The following is a 25,637-nucleotide window of genomic DNA, read 5'->3' as shown; positions in this document are numbered from 1 at the left end:
ATAGGGTGGGGTAGGAATCAAGAAGAGAGAATGTGAGGCCATTTGTTTCAGTGCCTGAATCTCATTAATTCTTAAACAATTTGTGAAAGTAGCTTATACAGCCTAATACTGCCCTGGTGATGAGCTATCACCCTTGTGAGGAGCAGGGTTAGACCCCTGACTTTGCTAAAACAACAGTCTTGGTATTTACATTTTGAAAATTAAGGGTGTTGAGTAGATGCATTAAAACTGACTCTCAGTGAATGGAAGCTTATTAAATTTTTAGATATAAAAGAGTTAAAATTAAAAAGGAGATTTATTTTCACATTGTACATACATAAAATGGGCAATCTGAAATAGGATTTTTGCACCTTTATTCAGATATAAGCTACACCAAGAAAAGAGTATAAAGTGCACTTTTCATACTCTCACTGAACCTAATATTTCTAAGAGTAATTTCTAGGAGAGACATAATGAAGAGGCCCCCTTAAACTTTTCTCCAAGCCCAAACCAAAATTTTTCTTGAAGCTGTAATGTTTTGGTAATAATGGAACAAAATTGCAAGAAAAGAAAGAGGTAGCTCCTTTTAGATTTTTAGCACCTCTGTTTGTTACAAAGGAACTTAGCTTTGTAATTTTTCCAGTGCAGTTTTGCAAACATTTAGATGAAATTTGGAGAAAAAGTCCAAGAAGCCCAGCTCTTTCAGCCTCTTGTCATGGGGCAAGCGCACCAGCACCTGACCAGCTTTGGTAGACTTGCCCCAGCTTAATGTCTTTTTCATACAGGGGTGCCCAAAGCTCGTCATGGTATTGTAGAGCATTGTCTGAGCATTATTATGAAGAAAGTACAAGTGTGCACTGACTTCTCAGAGGTCCATTTCCTTGGTACAATCAAATTAAGGAGCACATAGATCTACAATGCCCTGGAAAAGGATTGTAATCAGCCAGAGTCGCAGGAACACTGTAACGGGCTTGTGGGATGGGTAAGAGCTTGTGTCAACTCCAGCACCATGCCATGGACATGCTTCTCCCAGTGACATGATATGGACAAAATTTCTAAAGTAAGACATTGCAGACAAAATACAGTAAAAACACCTTGAATTCTATTCAACCCTCAAAATATTCAAATACTTAGAAGAGTAACGCTGAATTTCTTGAAGGACACAGCTTTGATAACCTAATGATTCATTTTGAGTTTAACATCAATGAAACACAGCTTAGGTTGACCAAACCAATTTCAAACTGCAGCAGACTTTTGCCAATGTGTCATGAGATTGCAGCAGAAAAGCTATAGTAAAGAAAATTACTATTGGCAAACCTGTATTACAAGGAAAAATTCTTACAGATTTATTTTTTTTTTAATCAAATCAGGCCATTTTTTGTATCTTGGCTGCTTTCCTAACACCTCTGTTAATGTCTGCTTACTGCCATATGGAAATACTATAGCAGGAAGAGCAGAGGATCGAGAAAAGGGATAGCTTAATAGGGGGGCATTTTTTAAATTAGAAGAGTTGAAAGATTCCTCAGGTTCTAGTGCTTTAGAGACATGTAGACTGGGAAAGGCCTCACCTCTCCAGAGTGATACCTGCAACCAAGAGGCAGTTTGGGCAGAAATAGTGTATTAGATGTGTGGGAGATAAAAACTGAGTTCCTGAGATAGCTAATAAACCCACAGACTGTTTTGCAGGCTTATACCCGGGATATCACCTTCATTTACATAATTTTACATTTCCTCTTTTTAACTTGCTTAAGATTCCAAGAAAGGAAAAGTTTCTAAAGAGGCAAAATATTTATTCTTAGGACAATTCATACATTTGGAAAACTTAAGGAAACTTTCAAACATGGAAAGCTGGACATGTCAGGCAGATGGCTAGAAAAAATGGACTTGTTTTGAACTCGCAAGCCCTTCAGAAATGTTTGTTCTAAATTTTATCAGTTGGGTAATAAAAATATCACTTCTCCTTATGCTTCTCCCATGTTTTCTTTGTATCCTTATATCACTACATCTAGAACACTATCAAATATTCAAAGGTTTCTCCCATAATTTTAAGAGTCTATGTAATACTTTATTGTCCACTTTTATTAATACTTATTTGCTGATTTAATTAATTTATAGTGGTGCTTGGTTTTGTATTGGCTGTTATCACAGCTAAAGGAAAACAGCCTGCTGCCGGCATATTCCAAGAACCAGCAGCAGTGCATATGGAAATAGAATATGTAGGTCTTGCAACTGTAATAAATAGTTTTTGAAAGAAAGAGGTCACTTCAGTTCTTATTGAAGGCAACTGGTTCATGCAGAAAATGAAAAAAAGTGCATCTGCATTGAAACTACACAAATACAACCATGTCATAATTACAGTATATAATATATTAGGATGCTACTAACTTTCCTGTGCTGAAATATACATGAAAAAGGAAATAAAATAGGTCAGCCTCTGCATAAAGCACTTCTGTCCTCACAAAGACCTCAAAGTTAAGGGGACATTGGCAACTTGAAATACAGTCAATTGCAAAGAATAATTTAAATGTTGTAAAAGAAATCAGATCCATCCCTTCAGCTGCCCACCAATTTCCACTGCTTTATAGACATTTCTCTTTTTGATAAATGTTTCTCCCTCCACTTCTGCATTGTGGAATACTTGCACAACTAGAAAGTGAATCTGACAAATGAGCTTCCGATCTGCAGGGAAGTGATGAAATACACACAAAGTGCTTTCAGGTTTAAGAAAATGAAAATGTAAATATACATAATTTAATAATCCTTTTTATTATAATAATCTCAATAATTTCCTTCAAACATAAAATATTAAAAATTGTAACATATACTTTTTTTAGAGGCAAGTATCCCACAACCTTTCTCTGAGTTTTACACTTGACTGATAATATGCCACAACAAAATTAAAACAAACAAGAAGAAAGATTTGCATCCCATAATTTTATTTGTATTCAAGTTGGATTTGCAAAACCTTGTGAAAAAGAACAAAAAAAGTATTGAAAAAAGCACTTGTTTCAACAGCATTTTGTTTTTTCTTTCACCAGTACTGGAGCAGTTTTCATTTCTCACCTGTCGGAATTGAAATTAAATCAAGCTTTTAAACTTTTCAGGCTTCAGACTACTCTTGGGTATGTATACTCAGAACAGCCTAGCAAAAAGAAAATAATTGCAGTATCACTTGCAGAGGTCACAGTGTTTCATATTTGTTAGCTGAGCATGTGTTACATCAAGTTTTGGGGTTTTTTTTAATTTTAACATCATTTAAAATTAAACAAAATGCATGATCTTATTGGAAGGAAATATTCTCCCTTGAAAAGCTTCAATTAAATCTGTGAACTTTCACAAAAAATGTTTCATTTTCATCAAATCAGCAGTATTGCATCACCAAATTTTCGATGGTTTCTACCCAAACCTGTTGGGGTCCATAGCCTCAGAAAGGAAAGTGTGTACGGAAGTCCAATATGAGCAAATTAATCAGAATTTGCAGGAGATTAAGCTGTCTTCTGACCCAGCTTCTTTGTCTGACTTCTGACCAGTAGAGGACATTACCAGGGGCATCACACTGCAGTACTGGTGCAGAAGGATGCTTGGTCCTTCTCAAAATATACGTATCATCAGAGCTTTGTTGCATCTTATAGGCTAAAAATCATCCTTTTTTAACAAGACCCACAGACCATTGTTTATCAGAGGATAATACTTTCTTGTCAGTAATGATTTAAACTAAATTTGAATGACCCAACTTAGTCCCTACCTATTCTGCAAACTGAAGAAAGGTTTTTAGGGAAAAGTCATGTTTTTATAAAACCAGCTGATAGAGTGGAAAAAAGAAAAGCTTTGAAGCACACATATAGCCAGGTAGACCTGTCGATTTTATGGAGTTAATTTCTATTTACAGCAACATTACTGGGATGAAAACTTGCCCCTTTCTTCGCAACACAGAAGGGTGAAGGTGAACCAGTAAAGCTGGATCCTTGCAGAAACAGGGAGCCCAGGCAAATGCTGGTGCCATTTATGCCTTCTGGAAGAGAGGTCCTCAACAATAAACACAGCACCTCGTTTTATTGTTTTCAAGGACAACCTAGTTAAGGTTGCAAGCCAGACAAATTTGACATAGGAGGGTGGATAACATTCTGGGTTCAGTCAGCCCTCAACCTATTCATTTTTATCCCTTGTGGCTTAATTTATTTCTTCCTCATAAGTCTCTAATAAAATCTACCTGCCAGCTGTGATCTACTTTGCTTTGAATAGATATTAATGTTGCTTCGTGGTACTGCCATCTTGGAAAACATGATGGTGCACAGGAACCAATTAAAACATATGTTCCTAGGAATATCATTCAATATGTGATTTTGTTCTTATTACTTACTCAAGAGGGAGACTGTATAGAAACTCAAAGACTAACTGGTTATTTCAGGAAAAGTTCCGTCTATTGTATTTTGCATAAGTAGTGTTACTGTTACCATGTGCTGAATGTAAATACGAAGCAATGCACAAAATAAATGGTTAAATGAGATTCATAAGCAGACAGCAAATTGGAGTAACCAAACTGTATGTTGTGTTTTACAAGCCCAAGTTGACCTTTCAGTTTTCAAAGACTCTTTCTCTTCCCAAAGTATATGAAAATCCATATGGGGTCGGGGGGAGAAAAAGAAAAAGAGAAAAAAAAAGGTGGTTTCTTACACTCAGGAAGAAGTATTCATATCACATATTTTACAATCTTGAACAATATGGTAACTAAGAATTAAGGTGAGAAAAAAAAAATAATTCTGGGGTATTCCAAGGTAAGTGAGTTTTTTTCCCCTGATGTTTTGATTCTTAAACAGTATTTGCTAAATTGTAAAACAGATGTTACATTTTGGTGTGGTCATGCTTTATCTACAATATAAAATGTAGATACTGACAGTAAGTAGTAACCTAAACAATATTGGAATATTTTAAGTAAGATTCAGTCAGGGTTTTGACATCGAACAGTAACTGATCCAATGCTGAAAAATAGAATTTAAAAGAAAAACAATTGTATTTAAAATGTGAAAGCTTTCTTAAAAAGCAAAATCTAAAACCCCTGAGCTGGTTGTTCCAAATGCAAGCAAATTCATGGTTCCACACTTGCACCTGGGGAGAAGGTAAGAAGTTAAAGTATTACCTCAAACAATTAATGTTTGTAGTATCTATATATGTCAGGAAGTGACCAATTAATTACAATAAAAAAAAGAAGTGGACCTTATAATGCACATTATGCTGAGTTGAAACTGGTAACACACCCCCCCCCACCAAAATACCATTGTGAAATTTTCTTACTTATTTTCTATTTCACTTCAGTTGCTTTCATTATAATTGAGAGAAGTCCAAGGATTTCAGGCTATGAAACAACGAATTACACCATTGACATTTGGGAAAGAATATAAGATCATTAGAAGTCCTGAGCAGGGTGGCCTATATGCTTTACTAGCTATTGCTTTGCCCTTTAGCTAAAGTCCAGTACCTAAATCAATGGGACTCTACTGCTTCTCTTTGAAAACCACTCCAAACTCTAAAACATCTTTGTCAGGAAGCTTTTTTCTTTTTTTTTTTCTTTTTTTTTTTTTTTTTTAAACCATCTCTAAATAGCAATATGGTTTCTTAAGGTCACATTGCCATTCCCTTTGTAGCACATATTCTCTGTTGACATCTTTTAAATATTTCAGAACAGTTACCAAATAATTTTTTTTTTCTGAACTACATGTTAATCACTGCCATCACCATTAATCTCTTTATTGTTTTGGTATTTTGTTGCTGAATTCCTCTAATAAGGTCACTGCTTTTCTGTTACTGATTGCTTGGAATTAAATACAGTATTTCTGCAGAAAACTCAGCACCACTGGGGCAAAACCGTGATGCTTATGTACTTGCTGCCCCAAATCACCAGTCCTTTGCTGCTCTTTCATGTGGTTAATTCCTGGATGAATTTCTGTTCACTGTAACACAGATCACAGACTTACTCTAACTTTAACTTCCTCACAAAGACTGTGTGAAGTTTTCTCCCATCCTCCCCTCTCTGTATCCATGGTGTTTAGTGTTTGTCTCTCAAGGCTGTCTACAGAATTTCTGAAGTGATTATCACCTTCTTACCACGGTGCTCAACATGTTATGCCGTCACTTTTCTTGGGCCATCTGTTATAACAGACATATTTGAAGGTCTTTCCGACACTGCCCCTTAGCCCAATCTTGCCACTTTATTGCATTTGCAACAGAAAAACATGAAAACTATTGAACAATATTAATAGCAGTAAGATACCTTAATGGACATAAATGTTTCACAGAGGTGTTGCTTGAAAAGACTATTAAGCAGAAGTGTGAATGGATGTGGAGGAAGAGTAATTCTGTTTAATAAGACGTTTCAAGTATTATCTCTCTAATTTGCTGAGGAGCAGGTACAGGCTATAGTGTACTTGTAAAGTAATTAGAAATCCCTAGTAATTGTTTTTTTAATTAACAACAAAGCTTGGAAAAAAAAATTCTGCTCATTCCCACTTCTCTTCTGGATTAATTTTGTTTCAGCTGAGAAAAGTGGTGACGCACAGGAGATTTTTCCAATTCATGTTCAAGGCGAAGAGCAGAAGAGGGCCTTCACTTGAGCTAATCTCAATGAACCTGCAAAAACAGTCAATCAATTCTTTCCACCTTTCTGTCCCTGTTACATGAAACACTAATATGTTTTGTATCCTTATCTTACCCCAGCAACCCAATATTATGGTCTGTTTTCAATTACTCTGAGCCACTTGCACACAAAGGGACGAGCAGAGCATTTTGGCGAGGCACGTAACGGAAATGCTGACCATCGGCAGGGATGTCTCTGCTCCTGGCACAGCGGTAATTAGGGTGTTTGGCCTCTGCAAAATAATAGCTTGTTAGAGTGACAGACCGGGAGCTGGTGGGTGCAGAGCCAGTGACGATGCACTCCAGGTAGGAGCAGGAATCACCAGGATCAGGGACCCACCACGCTGGTGTGCAAACCATATTCTCTGCATGATGGACCTTTGATCTGCAAGTGCTGCTTCCACCCTCACAAGTGGAAAGCCCAGGGGCATGTTTAAAAGCTAACTCTGATGTCTCTGCTGAGAGAAAGGAGATGCCTTAGGAGATCACCACAGCACACCTAATCCCCATAAAACACCTGCTGTTTTGGAAAGATGGGAGGACCAAGTCTCCTTATCACTAGTGACCATTGTAGCATACGTCTGTGGGTAGAAGCTGCCTGACTGCAGAACCCTTCCACCAGCCATTTTCACTTCATAGGTGAGATGGCCACCAAGCTGGGGCAGGCACCATCCACTGCATCTGGAAGGTGGAAAGCTGCCTCTATATGTTCATATACAGCAGTTCAGATGAAGACCTTGCTGGATTGTAACATGGGAATCCTGCCTGCCCTGAACTGAAATTGCTTGACTAGGAACTAAAACATTCCCCTGTCTCAAAGCTTATAGCTTTACACAGGCTATTTTGAAGAAATGCAATGCCAGGTTCCTCTCCACGATGGCTAAGTGCTGCCGAAGTCGCCTCGAGTATGCCTAGGTTAGAGCTTCTATTTACTCTTAATTGAATTGTTTTCTCCTGCTCTCCTCCTTTATCATTAAATCCTTTCTTTCTCTGCTTTTTTTGTTCTAGTGGAGCCAGGGTCCTGCCCCAGAACTTTTGCAAAGAGTAGGGATAAGCATCGTTATGAGTCTCGTCTCTCTTGTGGTAATAAAGGATAAGCATGTGAAAACATGTTAGCACAGCAGGCAAAGGGATGTGTGATATGACGGCAGGTCCAAAATGAAATTAGTGGTGTGAAGGAAGGCTATGTGAAAAATCTTGTGGAGAAGCTGATTGAAAATGAAAATTAGTTGTCTTTTTGAGAACACGCATTATAGGTCTGCTGTGTGATCCATAAAGCAGTTAAAAATATAATGAGAGTTGTTACACTCTCTGGAATTAAGAGAATATATTTCCACTAACACGCAAATGCGTTCAGAAGAGGACAAAAGGAAAACTGCAGCACGTGCATGGTAATACTCCACTTAACCTCTGCATGCGAAGGGAGAGCTGTTCTCTGCAAGGTGAGGAGGTGGCTAGTTCTCTGGTGTGCCACCGTTTTGGGTGCCATCTCCTGAGAAAGGCTGGAAAAAAGCAAGAAGGTTGTAGCCTGAAGTTCTGCACTACACTAAGGGACACCACATCAACTTCTATAGGAGCAGGAAGCCACTGTGGGATGATGTCTCACCACAGACTTGTTCCTTTCATCCAAAGTCTCGCTTGTCTCCGTTGTTCCTGCCAACATAACATGGTGACAACATGTCTGGATTTAACCTGCCTTATTATCGGGGTTAAAAAATGTATAGCCTGGTGGCAGTCATAGTCCAACATTCTTTCAGCAGGAAGATAAGAAAAGTATAGTAGTCAATTTTTTATTTAAATCTTCATCAGAGTAGCTTGGGACATGTAGAAGAGTATTCAGTAAATTGGACTGTAAGACCTAAATATTTTGGTAAAAGTCAGATGGTGTTCACAGGGCACAAAGCAGGTTGCTCTAATGACAGGTAGGTTGTTTTTGCAGAGGACATGAGAGAATACACAAAACATACAGTCTGTCCATTTCTAGAAACTTTCTGCATTGAGCTATGGCTTTCCAGATGAACTAGCACAATTCAAAGTTGCGTTTTCTTATGTGGTAAAGTTGGAGTGAAATAAATGAAGATTTTTATTGTCAAAGAAAAAATAACTAATGACAAAAATTATGTGTGTAAATGTATTTCTGCTATCCACTCAGAAATGATTTTGCAGAAGTTGGTCTAGTCTATCAGCAAGCCCTACCTTCTAACACACTCTTAGATCTTTCTGTACCTTTCCAGCAGATGAAAAAAAGAAAAAAAATCAGAGCTTAATCATCTGTTGTATACGTTTCTGTCACTTGCAGAGCCACAAAAAAGATACAGAAGAAAGGAATAAGAATTGGGGGTCTTCTTACAGCTTTCTGAAGGCAAATCTGACAGTCACCTTCCCAACAAGACGTGAAAATTTCTGCCCTAATGCTCAAAAGCACAGATTGGATTGGACAAGCTGCCCGGGACACAGCAACACAGAGACGGATCTTGAAAGAGAGTGTTAAATTCCACTGACTAAATGCGGTGTTTTAGTCGCATTGGAAAAGCTTAGTCATGCCTGAATAGTGGTTACAGGCTAAAGTTAGAGACTTGCTGGTACCTGACTTGGCAGAGCAAGAAGCCAGTGCAAGTCTGATAAAGAGAATTCCTGGGGGGTTTCTAACAGCTAAAATGAGCTGAAATATTTCCTGGGTTATTCATTTCTTATTCTACTCTCTGTTTGGTTGTTCCATTTAGAGCTGCAGCAGAGATTTTTTTTATTTTTTTTTTTTTTTAGGAAGATACCTGTAATCTAGTGGGGTGAGCCCGTAAGAAGATGGCCTTTCTGGAGGTTGTATTCAGTGTCTTTGAGCACAAAGCACCAGCTCTCAACACCTTTCCCCTTTGCACAAAGTAGGGATGATGGTGCAGTCATGCAACTGGAGGATGTTTCAAGATCTACAGAATAAAATTGCTCCATGAAAGTCGATGTTATAGAAAAAAAAAAACAACACAAAAAATACTGAAAAGCCTTACTGTGTCTTTGAAGCAATCTCATTTCATGCCACATATGCAGCAACACAGGGATGGAAGTCTAGTCCTGTGATCTTAAACTGGTCCTTTTAGGGCTCCTAACTTTCTGCGCTTAATCTAGCTATCTGCGAAATCAGCGTAATGATGAGACTGAATTTGAAAAAAAAAAAAAAAAAAAGGAAAAATCTGGAAGGAAGTCCCATTTTAATCGACTCCTCTGGCTTCAGGCTGCCTGTTTTCCATTTTCACACGTATGTGCACTTCCATTAGCCCCACTGCTATTCTCTGGAAGTGGCTGCAGTTTCCCTCCAGCTGGCAAGGTGCAAAGGGCTCTGTAGAAGTGGTCTAGGAAGCAACCCGCACCCTCCCTGGAGACCAATTACTTTTGAAATGTGCCTGATCGTTTGCTGCTGCCATCTCCCCCTCCCCAACCTGCCCCCACCTTCCCCCAATCGCTCATTGTACTGTTGTCACTGAGACACCTGATCAGCCCTAATTCTTGCTTTTATTTGAATTAGGGTGCCACCAATCTTGGATCCATGTCAGGGCCCATGTAATGCCTTTGGGCAACACTGGGGATTAGATTAGCATTTTGGTGTTGTTCTAAAGCCACATGGTCAGCATTATAAGGATCCCATTAGAGATAAAGGGACCGGTTACACAAAGCCTAAGAAATATAAGGGCCAGAGGAGGTTGATGTAATTGGCTGATATTAGAAAGTGCTTTAATTAATGAAAGCATACTGTGGTTACTACCCCTTTTTTATAGTTTAACATGCCTCTTAATTACATTCTCAGTTGTTCGTTTACACTGAGCATGTCTTTCAAGACTGCCAAACTCTTCAGGGAAAATGAAGCAAGTATGTTGTACTAGGTTGGCCAGCCTCACAATTCAAACCCCCGTCATTGGCTGATAGTAGTCTAGCCAGGAAAAAAAAAAAAAAAAGAAAAAAAAAAGAGGAATGCTTGCCTAATCAAACAGTCCCAGAAATGACAGGACGTGGAAAAATTAATAGTTGGCAATTTAGGGGGCATCAGACAGACTGCCTGCCTTTAAAAGCTTTGTTAGAAATACAAATATATGTATTTCCAATGCCAGGGAAATGCATCTTCCAGCAGTTTTGCAAGCAAGGGCTGTCTCAGCTAAGAAGGGCGGATCTTGGCAATACTGCCTTCACTTTGGAGTACAATGATTACATGGATTTGTGTTCTTGACCCGTTCGGTCCACCTGGGATATTACCCTGAGTTTGCTATGCATTTCATTTACCTATTCTATTATTTAATTGTTGGGCTTTCTTAATACTTGTGAGAACTTGATGCCAGAGTAAACTTTCATTTCCAGGGCACACTCCAAGTTTTACTTTTCTTCCTTTTTTTCTGTCAACTCTCATAGTCTCAGGAAAAGAAAGGTTTACACTTAAAGGAAAAAGCCAAAACTTTTTACAGAGCCCTGAGCATTAACATTCGCATGATGATTAATTTTAAACAAAGATCCTAATCTCTGGTTTACTAATTTAGGTGTCTGTCAACAGTGTCTTTTTGATCAACTGTGTGTAGTCCAGTGGGAAATAACAGACAAGCTGTAAATAAATACAGGTTAGCATTTAATCAGTGATAAGCTATCCATAAATTTAGTAAGTATAAACTTACAGTGGAAACTACTGGTGTCATAGTAGAATGAATTCTGCTGCTGCTGCTGTTCTTTTCTGGTTTTCACATTAAGTGTATTTCAAAGCTGTTCCAGTAGCTTTCTTAAATGTCTTTTAAAATAAATAGATGCAGATATCTATAGCCTTCATGTGTTGAATTATTTCAATAGACAGGAAGTACATGTTTCTTCAATCTTGAGGTCACAATGTTCATTACTATTAGTATGCAGTGCTCAAGCTGTTGGCTCATTTAGGGCTTTCATAGTAGGGCACAGCTAAACGAAGCAGTATTTTCCCACTATCAGAGATGACCAAAATACTGAATTTCAGGTTATAGATATGCAACTATAGGAAAAAAAATCCAAAGGATGCATAAGCACACTTCAAGGCCAGCATGTTTTGTTGCATCAAATTGTCTGTAAAGAGGTATTTATAAGATGTAACATCGTATGTTTGCAAAATTGCTCATACAGAATTATGACTTCTGTTCACATCCATGAAGCAGTTTCTCTGCTTGATATTCAGTAAACCCACCAACGTAGCACCATAGAAAGTAACTGAAATTTCCTAGGTTAAATTAGTCACCAATTTGGATATTGATTTAATAAAAAATATTGAGAGAACAGAAAACAAAGGTAGATCCTTTTTAAAGTGCTTTCAAATCAAGCTCTGTCTTCATGGGTAGCATAGGACCTGAAGAAACCTGAATTTCTGTGTATTGTATAGATTGATAATACCTCATCAAAGCAGCAGCAATTGTACTCTGCAGATGAGTTCTCAGAAGAAATTTAGTAACTGTAACTGTGCTGTTCTGCTAGATAAACAGAGAAATTCACCAGTTCATGAGCTTAATATGCATCTTAAGTCCCTTCTGGCTTTAATCATCAGTTTCATTTTGAATTCCCAACATCTGAATTAATTGCAGGTGTCTGCTTCCAATAAGAGTATAGTCTTTAAATTATACATGTCAGTGCATCACTTACACCATGTCACTTCCCATTAAATTTCTTCTCACTGTAAGTCTGTGTAACACAATGTGACATGATAGAAGTGTGTTGGCATGGTGCAGTACCTCAAAAATAAATACAAAGTTTTAGGATATTATATTCTACTGATCTTTTGAGTTATCTTTGGATGATTAAAATGAGTAGATAATAGTTCACTGAGAAAGGTCTTGACCAATAGCTGAGGGTGAAAAGGAGTCAGCTGATGATCCTGAAGTTGGCACAAGTCTTATGTGAACCAAAAACACCAAGAAAAATATATACTTTAAAAATGATCAGAATACCTGGTCATCCACAGGATATACATAATAATAAATTGGAAGGATCATGACACTTAGACAGAGAAGTATACAAAGGGAAAGGACTCCAACCAGATTGCTTCCATCAGAGTTAAGCTGTGGAGTAGATCCCTGTCTTAAATAACTTCACATCCCAGATAGTGTCTCCCTCAGCAACTTGTGTTGAGCATGAACCAAACGCTCAGCTACATTACCATGTAACAGCAGTTAAACGAGAGCCTCATAAAGATGCTGTAATTGCAATTGGATCTCTGGGATGCAGAGAATCTAAGTCCTGTCTTGACTGAACCATGCAGCTTCAGTAGTACAGTAAAACTTGGGAGGAAGTGTTACATAAAAGGTAATCCTCAGTCACTTAGGAATTGTGGTGTTATGAAAGACTTAATTTCTACTGTGCCTAATACAGGAAATAACTACTAATTACTTCAACCTTTATACTTAATTTTGGAAATATGGGAATTACAACACTAATTGGGCAGCAGTTTGTGAGGGTTTTGCCTCTGCAGAATCCTCAGCTGGAAAACTTTTCAACATTTAACAGGAGAAAACATTAAATCTACCATTCTAGCTACAGTATTGCTGCAGTAGTTAATATAGAACGTATATGTATCTTTAGTCATAAAAGAGAAAATTACCTGCAGTTAATCCACTCGTCTACCCTATAGACATGATTTTCCTGGAAAACTCCATGTCTGGTCCTCATTGAAAAATTAATAAAACACAAAAGGAGCTAAGCTGGACTGAACTCAAGATTGCACTAGCCTTTGGCAGGCCTTTTGACGCAGAGGCACTATCAATCTACTCCTTATCATCTCTTCTGTAGGTCTCACCTCGCCCTACAGCAGCTGTCAGCATAAACAGTGAATGCCTTCCCACTTAGGCAATGGATATGGCCAGCTATCCATGAACAGACCCATCTCTAATGTCTCATCCAGCAAATCGACCCTTTGCATTTAACCAGGTGCTCAAATGAGCTGTTACTACATTTTTCCAGGAAAATTACTCTGTTTCTGCAAACTGGTATTCAAATGCTCTCCTCCCCGTACTCTCCATAGTCTTCAAAAAGTTGCCAATCTAGTGCTAGCTCTTAGCACACCACAAAGTGGAGCCAGTCCAAATTCTCCCGGAGGTTACTGTCTATTCAGGAAGAGACAGAACCATTACTGGTACAGAACTGGTCTGGTACGGGTATTTTGGTAGACACAGTCATCACAGGGCTTGAAGTAAAGATAACACTTGTTTTGATGAGCAAGAAGTTCCAGGTCCTCTCATCCTGAGGGAAACAGGGATCTCCTGGATTTTGGATCAAACAAGAAAAGTTTCATGCTCTTGTGAATCAGAAGTGTTCAGCGTAGAAAATGGGGAACCACAAAAAAAGGACTAAAAATAGAAAACAGCTAGTCTGGAGATCTAAGACACCTTGAAATCTAAACACTATGAGTACGATCTCCGGTGAGTTTATGGATTGATCTAGAGCAAAAGGTCTCATGATGTTGCATATTTTGGATGCATTCAATTTGTTCATGCCTGACTATCTCTCCTGTCTGTTGAAGTAACTCAGCATGATGCCATCTGAGCTAAGGGCAACACATACTTGTTTTGTGACACTTGAGTCCGCATGAATCCTGAATAGTCCTACCATGAGCTGGACTCCAAAGTGACTTTGACAGAGCATATCTTGCACTTTCTCTCTAAGGATAATGATGTGGTGGCTGTAATTATCAGGAAGACTGAGACTGAGCCTGTTTGGAAGACAAGCAATTAGTTTCAGTACTGTAACTAATAGACCTGATTCTTCATTTCTCATTTATGCCAGAACACTGTTAGTTTATTACGGTTTCAGTTCCTATAGTGTTTTGTCAATCCTGGCAAACTGATCCTGTGCCGGACCAGACATCATGAAGCCTTCTTCTCTGATGTTCACCACAAATGAAAAGAGGTATCCTGCTCAACATATAGATACTGTTCGTAATCCCTTTACAAGATATTATGGACCTCCACTTTTCTCCCATTTTATTTATCCCCCAGTCTCCAAGAGTTGACACGTAACCATTGAGCACATAGTCCAACAACAGCAACAACATATAAACAGCCTGGCAGGAAAGCAGAGCTCTTGTCTGTATGGATAATTGTCACAGAAAGGACTAACTTCTTCAGAAAAGAAAGAAAAGAGAAGTAAAATAGTAAGGTGGTGCCAAAGGCCACAGGAGTGGGAGCCCTAGAAGCAGTCCAAATCCAGGATCTAACACAAGACACTTTTGATGTATCTCCAAGATACTTGCAAGACATTGACCACAGATGTTGCCCTATAATCAGAGGTTCATATTACAAATGAGTAAAATATTTGGTTGAACCGGCTTACAGGTGTCTCTCTGTGTTTCTCTTTTTAGTTACTAAGGGAGAATTTTAATGAGAATTTGACTCAAAATGCTTCGTAGTTAAGTACAAAATGATAGATGCCTTATAAATACATAAAACACAAAGACAAAACAGAAATGAAAAAAAATGAATTGCAATTTATTTAGTCATTTTAGAAACTGGCTGCATCTCTTCAGCAAATTAGACTTGCACACTTTAAGAGTCCTCTCACCCTTTGGTGAACTCATCTTTGAAGTTTCAGTATTAAAAGTAGCTCAGAATTATGAAAAAAATTTTTTTTTTTTTTTTTTTTTTGTTCTTGGATCTGCTGCTGTTCTCAGAAATGCTGTAGGCAGTCCGCTATGTGCTAGAAAGACTAATTTACTGGAGAAGTTACCAAGTCCACTCACTTGCAAACTACGAAATAATTCAAGTGTAACAGTGGTGCACTCCTATATATGTATTTTTCATTTCAAACAATCTTTGTAACTATTTCACTTATTAGATTGGGATGAGCTGCCATCGAGTTTCTCTTTCACATGCCTAAATCTAAGTTGTTTCACATCAAGTTTACACTGTGCTTCACTTCAGCCAATTCAAATTTATGTCAGTAAGTAGACACTCAGTGATCTTCTTGTATTAATGGTTGCTTAGATATAAATGGATGAGGCCTGTAGATGAGTTCTGAGTTTTGGGAAAAAACATATTCAATAGTCAGATCCAAAGTTTGAGTATCACACCTAATTTTTAGCTGGCTTTAACTGATATATCACAGGTTTGGGGGAATATAACAAGTCACTATGACTCTAGATAACTAGGTTAAAACTAGTGTAGACAAAAACAATTTGTCCACATCTCTATATTTAAAAACTTTATGCAAATATATGTATATATGTATATATTTATATTTACACTACATCTAGGTGTGATGGAATGTTTTCTGAAGATGCTAAATTTGCATTTGGGGGAAGTTCAATAAGGATGTTTAGGGGCCTCTTCATTTTAGTTTATCAAGCTTAATTCAAGCAGAATTTCAGTCATTTCATCAAAATCATTTAATGCTCATCTGCTGACAGCTTGTTGGTGGTCTCCAGTGAGCTCACATCTTACCAAAATAAGGCTGTCATTCATGTGCATCATTATGTCCATCTCCTCAAAGATGGTAGTCTGGTTATTTTTTCACTACAGTTACACCTCTAAGTAAAGCTGTCTAGACTGAGCAGTTTCTGCTTTTGCTCTGTCTTAAGTGGTTGAAGGATTATTTTGTGTTCTCAGCACAGAACATTTTGTAATTATGAGTCTTATACCACTCAAAAGTGCTAAAAGCTTTGAATGTTTTCCTCTGCATTAGCTGGACCACTCCATTTAAAGAGTTTTGTTTATGATTTACTGTCAACTGATACAAAGCAGAAAAACCCTCTGATGAATTGTTTAATGAGTATCTTAGCCTTAAAAATCTGCACCCCATAGCCAGCATCCCAAGGTGTCCAGTGTCTCTTTCATGCATCTCAGTCTAGCAGCTGGGCAGGGAAGACTCAGTTTGGAGATCCTGCATCAGAGCTAGTGTGGCCTCCATGCAAACAAATAACACCAGTTTTAATTAATGGAGTTGCAGTTTCCAGGCTGGATTTGGGGTATTTTAGGCAAGAGTGAACTGGGAGCAAACTTATGACCAATTGCCTTCTTCATGTAAATTTACCTTAAACTAGCCAAGCTAGCCAACAGGATACCTAAACAGGGCAAGAGGAAGCAGGGAGGACAAGATGGCATCTGAAATCCTCTGTTAGGTTTTAAGGGGTTTAAAAACTGAGCAGCTATCATTCTTTTCTATTCCGAACATTAGAAACTCCTGTTATCTTTTGGGTTTTTTTTTTTTTTTTTAGCTAAAATAATCGCTGTGGGGAAGCAGATCTGGATAATACGTCCTTTTCAGCCTTAAAAGGTTCCTGGGAGCTGAGAACAGTGTCTTGTGTTTAAGGATCATGAATGCACTGGCACAAACACTGAGAAACTTAGTGATTTTTGGTTTGTGCAGTACTTTGGAGCACTTCGCTGGAAAAAAAAAAAAAATGGACTGTTGTAGATATTGGGAAAAGTGTTGAAAACAGCATTTTCTGTGGCTGAGGTGCCTACATCTGCCCTAGTCCCACTCCTCAAACCCTCCTCTAGATGTGTCTTCAGCCGCTGGAGCCGGCAGGGCAAGAATAAATTGGGGAATAAAGATCTGAAACAGCAAGAAGTAACGCAAGCTCTGAATCATTCTCTTTCTTCTTTAAGGAAAACAACGCTCATCATATAATGAATCAACTTCACTGACAGCACACTTTCACAGGGAAGGAATACGAAGCTTTCTCAGAAATAATCACTTTTTTGGTAAGATTTTGCTAGGTTAAATACAGATCTGTACCAACGCACACCAGTACTTTGTATTCCTCCCAGTATTTTCATTTAAAAGGGAGTTGCTGTGCAAAATAATGTCCTTGTCTGTCCCTTCCTCATACAAACCTCCAATCAAATTTAATAAAGCTAGTTTGATACAATGCCAGCCTACACTTTGTTTACCCTTGGTCGACTTTAATAGGGTCAAAAATATTTTCGCATTGGCAGTGTACGCATTAATCATTTTTCCAGAGGATTTAGAAAATTGGAAGAGACAAGGCCAAGCAAAATTTTAAATTAATTGGGCCTACCCCAGCATTCAGGGGGTCACCTTGTGTCAGTTGTCCCACATTTTCCAGGTCACGAAGTTCCAGTGTATCCTACAGCTGCCATGAGGAGAGATCCGTGCTGTGGGCACACAAAGGTGAAAGAATTTCTCCCAGAAAGTGCGAATTTTCCTACGGGCAACCACAACAATTGCAGCTTCCAGATTGTCGCCAGACACCAACCACTTAAATAATGCATGCTCGGCTGACGCCTGTACTTGGTGCATTTTCTAATCGAGTAGTCAGGAAAATTTGCAAACACTCTGTCATTTACCATAAATCCGCTGCCTGCTTACAACTACAGAGTAATTAATTTTAGTGCTGCTCAGAATTATTAATTTCAGCTGGGAAATCTGTCTTCACAATCGTTGCTGTTTTCGCCCTCCCTTCTTTTTTTTTTTTTTTTTTTTTTTCCCAATATTCTTGCTCGGGGTTGGAACATCAAAGCACTATTCTTACAAGAGAAAGACTGTTTGTGGCAATGTTAATATGCTATTCCAGTGTGACACCAATAACTGCTTCAACATTTCTGATTGTAATCTGCAATAATGCCCTCTCAGTATCTGACTGGCTGGCCAGATGTAGTTGGCAATGCTAAGGCAGGAAAGCAAGTGAAAGACTTTCTTTGGAGATGTAATTAATTTATTAGGTTCTAAAAGGGCTTACTGTGTGATAAGGAATGTGTATACCTTTTAGTTCACGGTTTTATTCAGAGGAGCAGAGTGTCACAGCCTAAGTGCTGAAAATAACTGGAGGCAAGAAAGTTATGTTAAATGGTTTATCATCTGTTTAAACATTCTTAGCATTTAACCCATAGGATTAATAAGCTTTTTGGCACAAGAAAAGATGATATCTTGCAGATTTATTTGCAAACCTTGAAGTTATGAGAACACTGGAAAGGAAATCTCTGTAATTACTGCTTAGTATTTACAGTTCTGCAGACACAAGGAATATTGCTTGTTGAAGTGGTTTACCCTCATTTGCAAGGTGGACTTGGAGCTGCATCAGTAAGTATTCAAGAAAGTGTTCAGTCCTGGTCCAGTCTGCATCACATCCACTGTGACCAGAGAAATTGTGCAGCTGGCAGTTTTTAGTAAAAATACCCATTCCCATCAGAGCCTTGAAATAATCATGCTGGCCATCTTGTAACCTAATATGACATGTAAACTTCTTCATTTCCACTCTATGATCATATTTTAAAATAATGTTCAACTGGAAGATTAAAAAAAAAAAAGGAAAGAAATCGACATTAAAGTAAAAATTAATGTAAACATGAGTCACTAAAAGATTAGACACAGTTAAGTATTTCAGGATGTTTGTGGTTATCTTCATCTAAACAATACAGATAGTTTTCTGCGGATGATTCTGTCTCCAACTGTTCCCAAGTCACTGTTGGACTGCCCAAAATGAAGTTGATACTTGTTGTGTAAGTGTTGTAACCCTTTGATACCAAGCTGACTGTTTTCCTGTCATATGAATCAGTTTAAATGTTAATGAAATTAACTCCTGGAGAGCAGCACAGTGCCATCATTAATTATTTAAAAAGAAAAAAAAAAAAGAAGAAGAAGAAGAACTGAAATCTGATGCAGTTTGTTTCCACATTTGGTATATGCACTTATGAGAAAAAGGAGAGATTATGGACACTTAGTGAGCAGCAGCATACAAATAATGTATTAGAAAAATGCTAAAAGGAGGACTTTACACCTGAGGAGATTGTTCCACGCAAATACAGCATAAAAACACCACCTATGCTTTCTCATCAGTTTCATGCATGAATTAAATGATGTATTTAGCCCTGAAACAAAACTTAGCACTGAATTACTTTGCAATCACATTGAAATTTGCATCTGGTGCATCTGTGGTCTATCAGCGTGATGTCCAGATGTGTTTTCCCAACTTTTATATTGAACCCTAGAACTGACATTACAGATTTTTAAGAAACATCCAGAAACATGCCCACTGACATCAAGAACTTACTTGATAGGATCTCTGTGGGACATGTGGGACATTTGAAAATAGAAATTGGCAGAAAGCTGTAAGCATATCTACTTGGTAGACTATTAAAACAACACACTGATGAAAACTGTCATGCAGCTGGGATATTCTCTTTAATATTGCAATTAATTTTTTTAACAAAACAGAGACTCAGTCTTTAAAAGGGCAGAAATCAGTTGTGAGAAGTAATGCAAACATTATGACACTAAGCCAGGAACAAAATAATGTTCAAGCCTGTTAATTAATCATTATAAAATACTGAATTGCAGCATTAGATGAGCAATGTTTCTGGTGGCATAAAATATTACAGGATTATGTCTCATGTAGAGATGAGGTACTGTGCTTTAAATGTACATATGTAATATATATGCATAAATATCTCACTGTAATTGTTTCCAAATGATGCTATTAGTGATGTATGACATTAGTCATGTTACTCCTTTTATTAATCAAAAACATTTTAATTTAATTCAGGATATTTTGCTTAAGAGCAGCACTTTGCTGCTCGTCATTGTATTTTGACAGCAAACTGAATTCTTGTTCACAAGTATAGGATTTGTTTAGCTCCAGGCATCTGTGTTTGGATTACGAGAATGCTGATTGGTTCACTGCCAGGGGCACAAAAAGGTCAAGCTGTCCTTTTTTAAAGGCCCTTTTTTTTTCCCCCCCCCCCCCCTTTTTTTTTTTTTTTTTTTTTGCTTAAGAGTTTGGCTCATTAATCAGAGTTAAAAGAAAGGGGAAAAGGCAGTGACTTGAAATCATTTGATTCTTTTTCAAGGGGTATTTTAAAAAGCAGAACTCAATGTTAGTGTTAGAGGTTGAGTAGATGTTTGTATGGATCATACTGACATACTTCTGACAGGTGACCTGAAACCTTTCAAACTGACATCTGTCACAGAGACAGACAGAGGTTTTTTAGCCTCAGAGCCTGTTTTCATGACATTTCATTTTTCATCAGATTTTGAGAGAAGGGAAAAAAAGAAGATGAACTTGAAAAAATCTTGCCAGGGGCAGAAAATGAGATCAGGTTTTCTGCAGCTGTCTAACTCACCTTTAAAGGTTAGAGGTCCAGGCAAAGTGAAGAAAAAGGTCTCATTTTGATGTTATTAGCTAAAAGGACAGATTACTTCTTTAAGTGTATTTCTACAGTTGCATAGCCAGTATAGGACATTATAGAAGTGTAGGTAGTTAAGGATGGCTTGGGTTAGCCATTACAAATCCTGATTTCTAGCATTTACTTGCTCTTTGCACTGAGCTGAAACTTAGGGCACAAGTTTAACTCCTATATGGGTTTGAGCTGAAAACTGCAAATCTCTATCATATGGATAATATTACATGACAAAATATGAATCCATATTTAGCTTCTGGTTTCATTTTATTCAAATGCTTGTTAGGAAACCGTGACCTCTATTTTAAACTAAAATGGATGCAGATACAGACATATGAAACACAGGCACCATAGCAAAAGTATATTTTGAAGTTTAACTTTACTGAAGGCACCCATGAGCCAGATCTAACTATACAGAAATTTTCTTCCCATGCATTTCCCAGTGGTCATTGTGATCCAGCTGCGTTGGAAGAGGAAGTTCATCCCAACAAAAATGCCCGTTTTTTCCAAACCTGCCACATAAGGTCTCCAGACTGAAGTCACTGCCTTGACCATCTTCCCTCTGTCACATTGGCATGAGCTGACAAAGGTCTACAGCAGCCTTCAGTATGGAACAACATGCCTGAGATTAACTGTCAGCTATCTTCCATAAAGGCATTGACTCAGACCCGTTTAGGCCATCATAATCCTGAAATCCTGAAACACTGCTAGGTTTTGAAAACTAGATGAGAAAAACCACACATCAGGCTACAAGTGGGCAGCCAGAGATGCTCCTGTTCCACCAGAGATGTATCAGCTGGATCACTGGGGTGAAGCAGGAAACCTATAATACCTGTTTTGTTTCTATAGAAAACTTTGTAGTCATAACTACCATTAAATATGAGCTGAACTTTCTCCAACACCTGTTATGCCATGGCAGTTGCAATAGGCAGGTCAGACTGAGGAGTCAGGTTGTTGTCCCTTCTTTCCTCTCTGCTGACGAGGGGAGGAAGGAAAATGTAACTAACATTAATTGCACCTCAACTGGTGTAGGAAGATCTCTTCAGTATTTATTATTGTCAGCCATTAATTCTTGCTGAAGCTCAGCAGACTTCAGCAACAAAATCTTGCCCAAACTCATCAGGTTTTGCTGCTGATTTGAGATTTCATGATGCGTTTGGAAAAATTATTTATTAATTTGAGCGCAAGCCAAAAGAGAGCTGAATTATGTTTCTCTTACAAATCCAATCCTACTAAGTTTAAGAAACTACCTGAACTTAATCAGTCATTGCTGGTGTCTCCATTATTTTGAACCCTCAAGAAAACTTGAAAATAGCTCAAGAGTTACACTATAATCAAATATACAACATCAACATAATCATAAATTGGACAGAACATCCCAAGCAAACAAACAGCTTTTGGTTTGTGTGTACACTGTCACCTTGACTTCAGTCCCTTTCTGTCCTAAATATTGCATATCATGCTTTCTTTGTCACTGTTTATTTTAATAAGTAAGTTGCAAACACCTGTATTAGAGTCTCAGTGGTACTCGTAGCCACTGATTGAATAAATGCTTTCCTGATTCACTTCAACATTCAGCAATTCATTTGAAAGGAATTTGAGAAATAACATAAAGGTAGAGAAATGTGCTATGTTTCCTTATGAACAATAAACCAGTTTTTCATCAGTTCTGAATCTGTGCATTGATCTTTCACAGAACTCCTTCCTTTCTCTTTGCTCTGTTTTTAAAAAACAGAGGTGGACTCTTACTGTCATAGCTTCAGCATAACATTCTCCATCTGGGATATATCCAACCCTATACAAAGTTTATTAATGTTAGTGTTCTGCCTCACCAGATCCTTGGGCTTTCTCTTTTTTTCTTTTTAAATGGTCTGGCTTCATCTGATCAAATGTGGGTTCACATAATCCTTCTTCTCCATTTAGTGTAAAGGGTATTGGTCAATATTGCAAGGATATAGCTAGTAAAATTTTTCCTTAGCCAACTTAATACCAGGAAACATCAGAACCTATTTTATTTACGTACACTATACAATAGATGTGAATTCAAAGACTTTGCTAGGTCATGTCTGAGAAGATAATAAGCCTGTGGAGGGAGAGATAAAAGTGGTGCAGAAGAGCTGCATCTCCAGAGTGCCGGGCTTGAACTCCAGATGAATTTTCACAGGTGTTTTATAGTGTTGTAACTTTAAAATCATCCTTGAGAAGGTAATCCTTAGTCAGGTAATTCTGCTGCTGCCAGGGACCCAACCTGTGTCAAGCTCAAGTTAATGGTAATGTAGAAAACCAGCAAGGACTTATAACCTCAATGAAATTCCTGTTAGCATCTGTGCAGGAGCACATGTCTGTGGGGAAATCTTATCTCTTACTTTTGCTGGACAAGAAGAATTCAGACCCAGCTGCGTACGATGTATTTAAGTGCTCTGCAGAACATGTAAAGCACAAGAATTACATGGCAGGAAGAATGGACGATATGGAAAGGTGGAGAAAATTGAAAAATCAGATAGTATTTTCTTAGAAAAAGTGTGCCTCTGGCTTTATGTGGGCTGTGATTGTGCAGTTTCACACATCTCAAGAGAAATCACTCTTGAGGTTAAGAAAAATATCAGTGGGAAAGGTAATGGAGTTTGGAGGTAAAAGAGCTACAATTCTGAAAGTGTAGGTTGTTTTTTCACAGGAGAGCAGGATACCAATCTGAGAAGTCCAAGCTGATCATATAGGGGCTTTGAGTGGTAACAAGAGAGCTAGGCCCATCAAAAAGGAATGAATTAAATGCTGGGAGAATAAAGGAGCTGAGGGTAGTTTAGAAAATCACCATCTGGTATTTCCAGTGAAAAAATCTCTGCCATTTTTAGCAAATCAAGAAGAAAAGGCATTGGGGGGGGGGGTATTTAGGGCAATAAAATGTATTTGGACTGCTATTAGTTATAATTTTTATTCAGAAATGAAAAAAAAAAAGAAGTACGTGTTCAGAACAAAGCTGATGCTAGACATAAAATACACAGTAATAGTGTAGGTATGCATGTTGCTTTCCATTCCTCTAGAGGGTATGATTGTACTCTTATGGTATTGAGTTTGAAAGGGCCTGGATTCTCTCAGCTCCTACTGAGGTTAGTGAAAAAATTTGAGCATTCAACAGCTCTGAAAAAGCAAATGTTTGTACTAAAGATGAAGAGTCATTTTCATCATCGCAAAAGCATTCGAATCATGGTCTCGTACGTGGCCTTCAGGCAATTTCTCTTCCCACCTTTTTTCCTGTATTTTCCCCATATGAAAATAAGGGGAAGGAAATCTGCCCTTGCCTTCTGGTTTGATGATTCTTTATGTAGTAACAGGAACTCAGAGTCATCATCAGAAATAAGATTGTTAATGGTTAACATTCATTTAACATCTATGGCCGTCCATAGACTTCAATGTTTATAAGAAAGATAGCAAAAAACAGAAATATAAGAAGGTCACGCTAGAGAAGTAAGGTTAAGCTTTGTGATATTGCCTTTTTTTATACAAGTTGCACAATGATGGTGAACATGGGACCTGGAGATGAGTAATGAACTTCCATTTCTTAGTTTATTGAAGAAACATCAGCTGCCTGATATGCATTGATATCTTAGCCTGTTCTTGTTCAGAATTTCTTTTTTTTTTTCTCTTTGGTGCATAACGCATTACAGGAAAGTTTGTCATGAAGATTTGCACAGTTAATTGGGAAAATGACCTAAATACTTCCATTCCAATTCAACACTTCTAATTTCACAGTTTAATAGACAATTTGAAATTTTGATCTTAAATTAATTTTTTTCAATATTCACTGGAGAATCATGGATCTCTGCATATGAGACTCTTCAGAAAAAAACTGAATACAAGGATTTTTTCCTTTATTTCCCTTATTCACCTTTATTTAAAGTCTGAAACCAATAATTTAATAAAAAATTCCAAAAACCCAAATCCTCAAATTATAAGAGTTCATTGCAAACAAATTTTCCACAATAAATTTGGTTCCAAGTCTTACTTTTAGATGCCAAATAGTTCATAAATGCCAAGTATGAAAAATTATTTCTACAAAAAAGGTTTTACACTAAAAATCATCATGGGATTATTTTCTTACATTGCTACATGAGGCCAAAATAGACAGCAATGTCTAGAATTACTCTAAGCAGCAGGAAATGTACTCTTTTGGTTTCCTGACTTTTGTTCACTTCTTATTCTGTGCTTTTTGCTATATTCTATGAGCATCTGCTTAAGCTTAGGCAGAAGCAGAGCTTCTTAAAAACAATTTTTTGCTTCATCAGCAGCAGTATATTGTTTCAAGAGAATTTGCCATGATTCATAATACAAATTAAGGTTTTCAAGGACTTATAATGGCCATGGGAGAACTGCAGTCTTCCCATACCTTTGAAATTTTTAAGTTAACTGTGTTTATCATGCTGTTCATTAATAGAAAGATGTAGCATGCACTTCTTAGAAAGAAAAACCTCTGCTGTGTTGCAAATTTGGGGGGAAAATCTTGAACAGAGGCTATCCAGAGATGCTTCTGGAAAAAAAGGTAAGAAAGCAAGCCCAGTATAGAGTTACAATGCAGAGTGTTTTGGTATAAAATTCAAATTATCCTCTGACATCAGAAAACCTCTTGTACTAAACTAAGACACTGCCAACTCTCACACCCTGAATGTGAGATTCACCCATTGGTCTTTACAGCCACCTGCCCCACTACAGCATCTACATCTCATATATTTGCAGGCCTGGCCTATCTGAGAGCCGTGCATCTTGGTCTAATCAGGATTTAATTAGGTTATGGTGAACAAGAGTCTTTACCAAATATTATTCTATGCTGATCAGGTATTTTACAACATTTCTGGTTCTTATTTGCCATGAAGACTGGGAGTTTGAGACTTTTCTCCTCTCCGCCCTTCTCGTGAG

The sequence above is a fragment of the Haliaeetus leucocephalus genome, unplaced genomic scaffold (assembly GCF_000737465.1).
Source record: "Haliaeetus leucocephalus isolate CR32 unplaced genomic scaffold, Haliaeetus_leucocephalus-4.0 Scaffold598, whole genome shotgun sequence".
NCBI lineage: Eukaryota > Metazoa > Chordata > Aves > Accipitriformes > Accipitridae > Haliaeetus > Haliaeetus leucocephalus.
Note: the sequence above shows the minus strand (reverse complement) of the source record.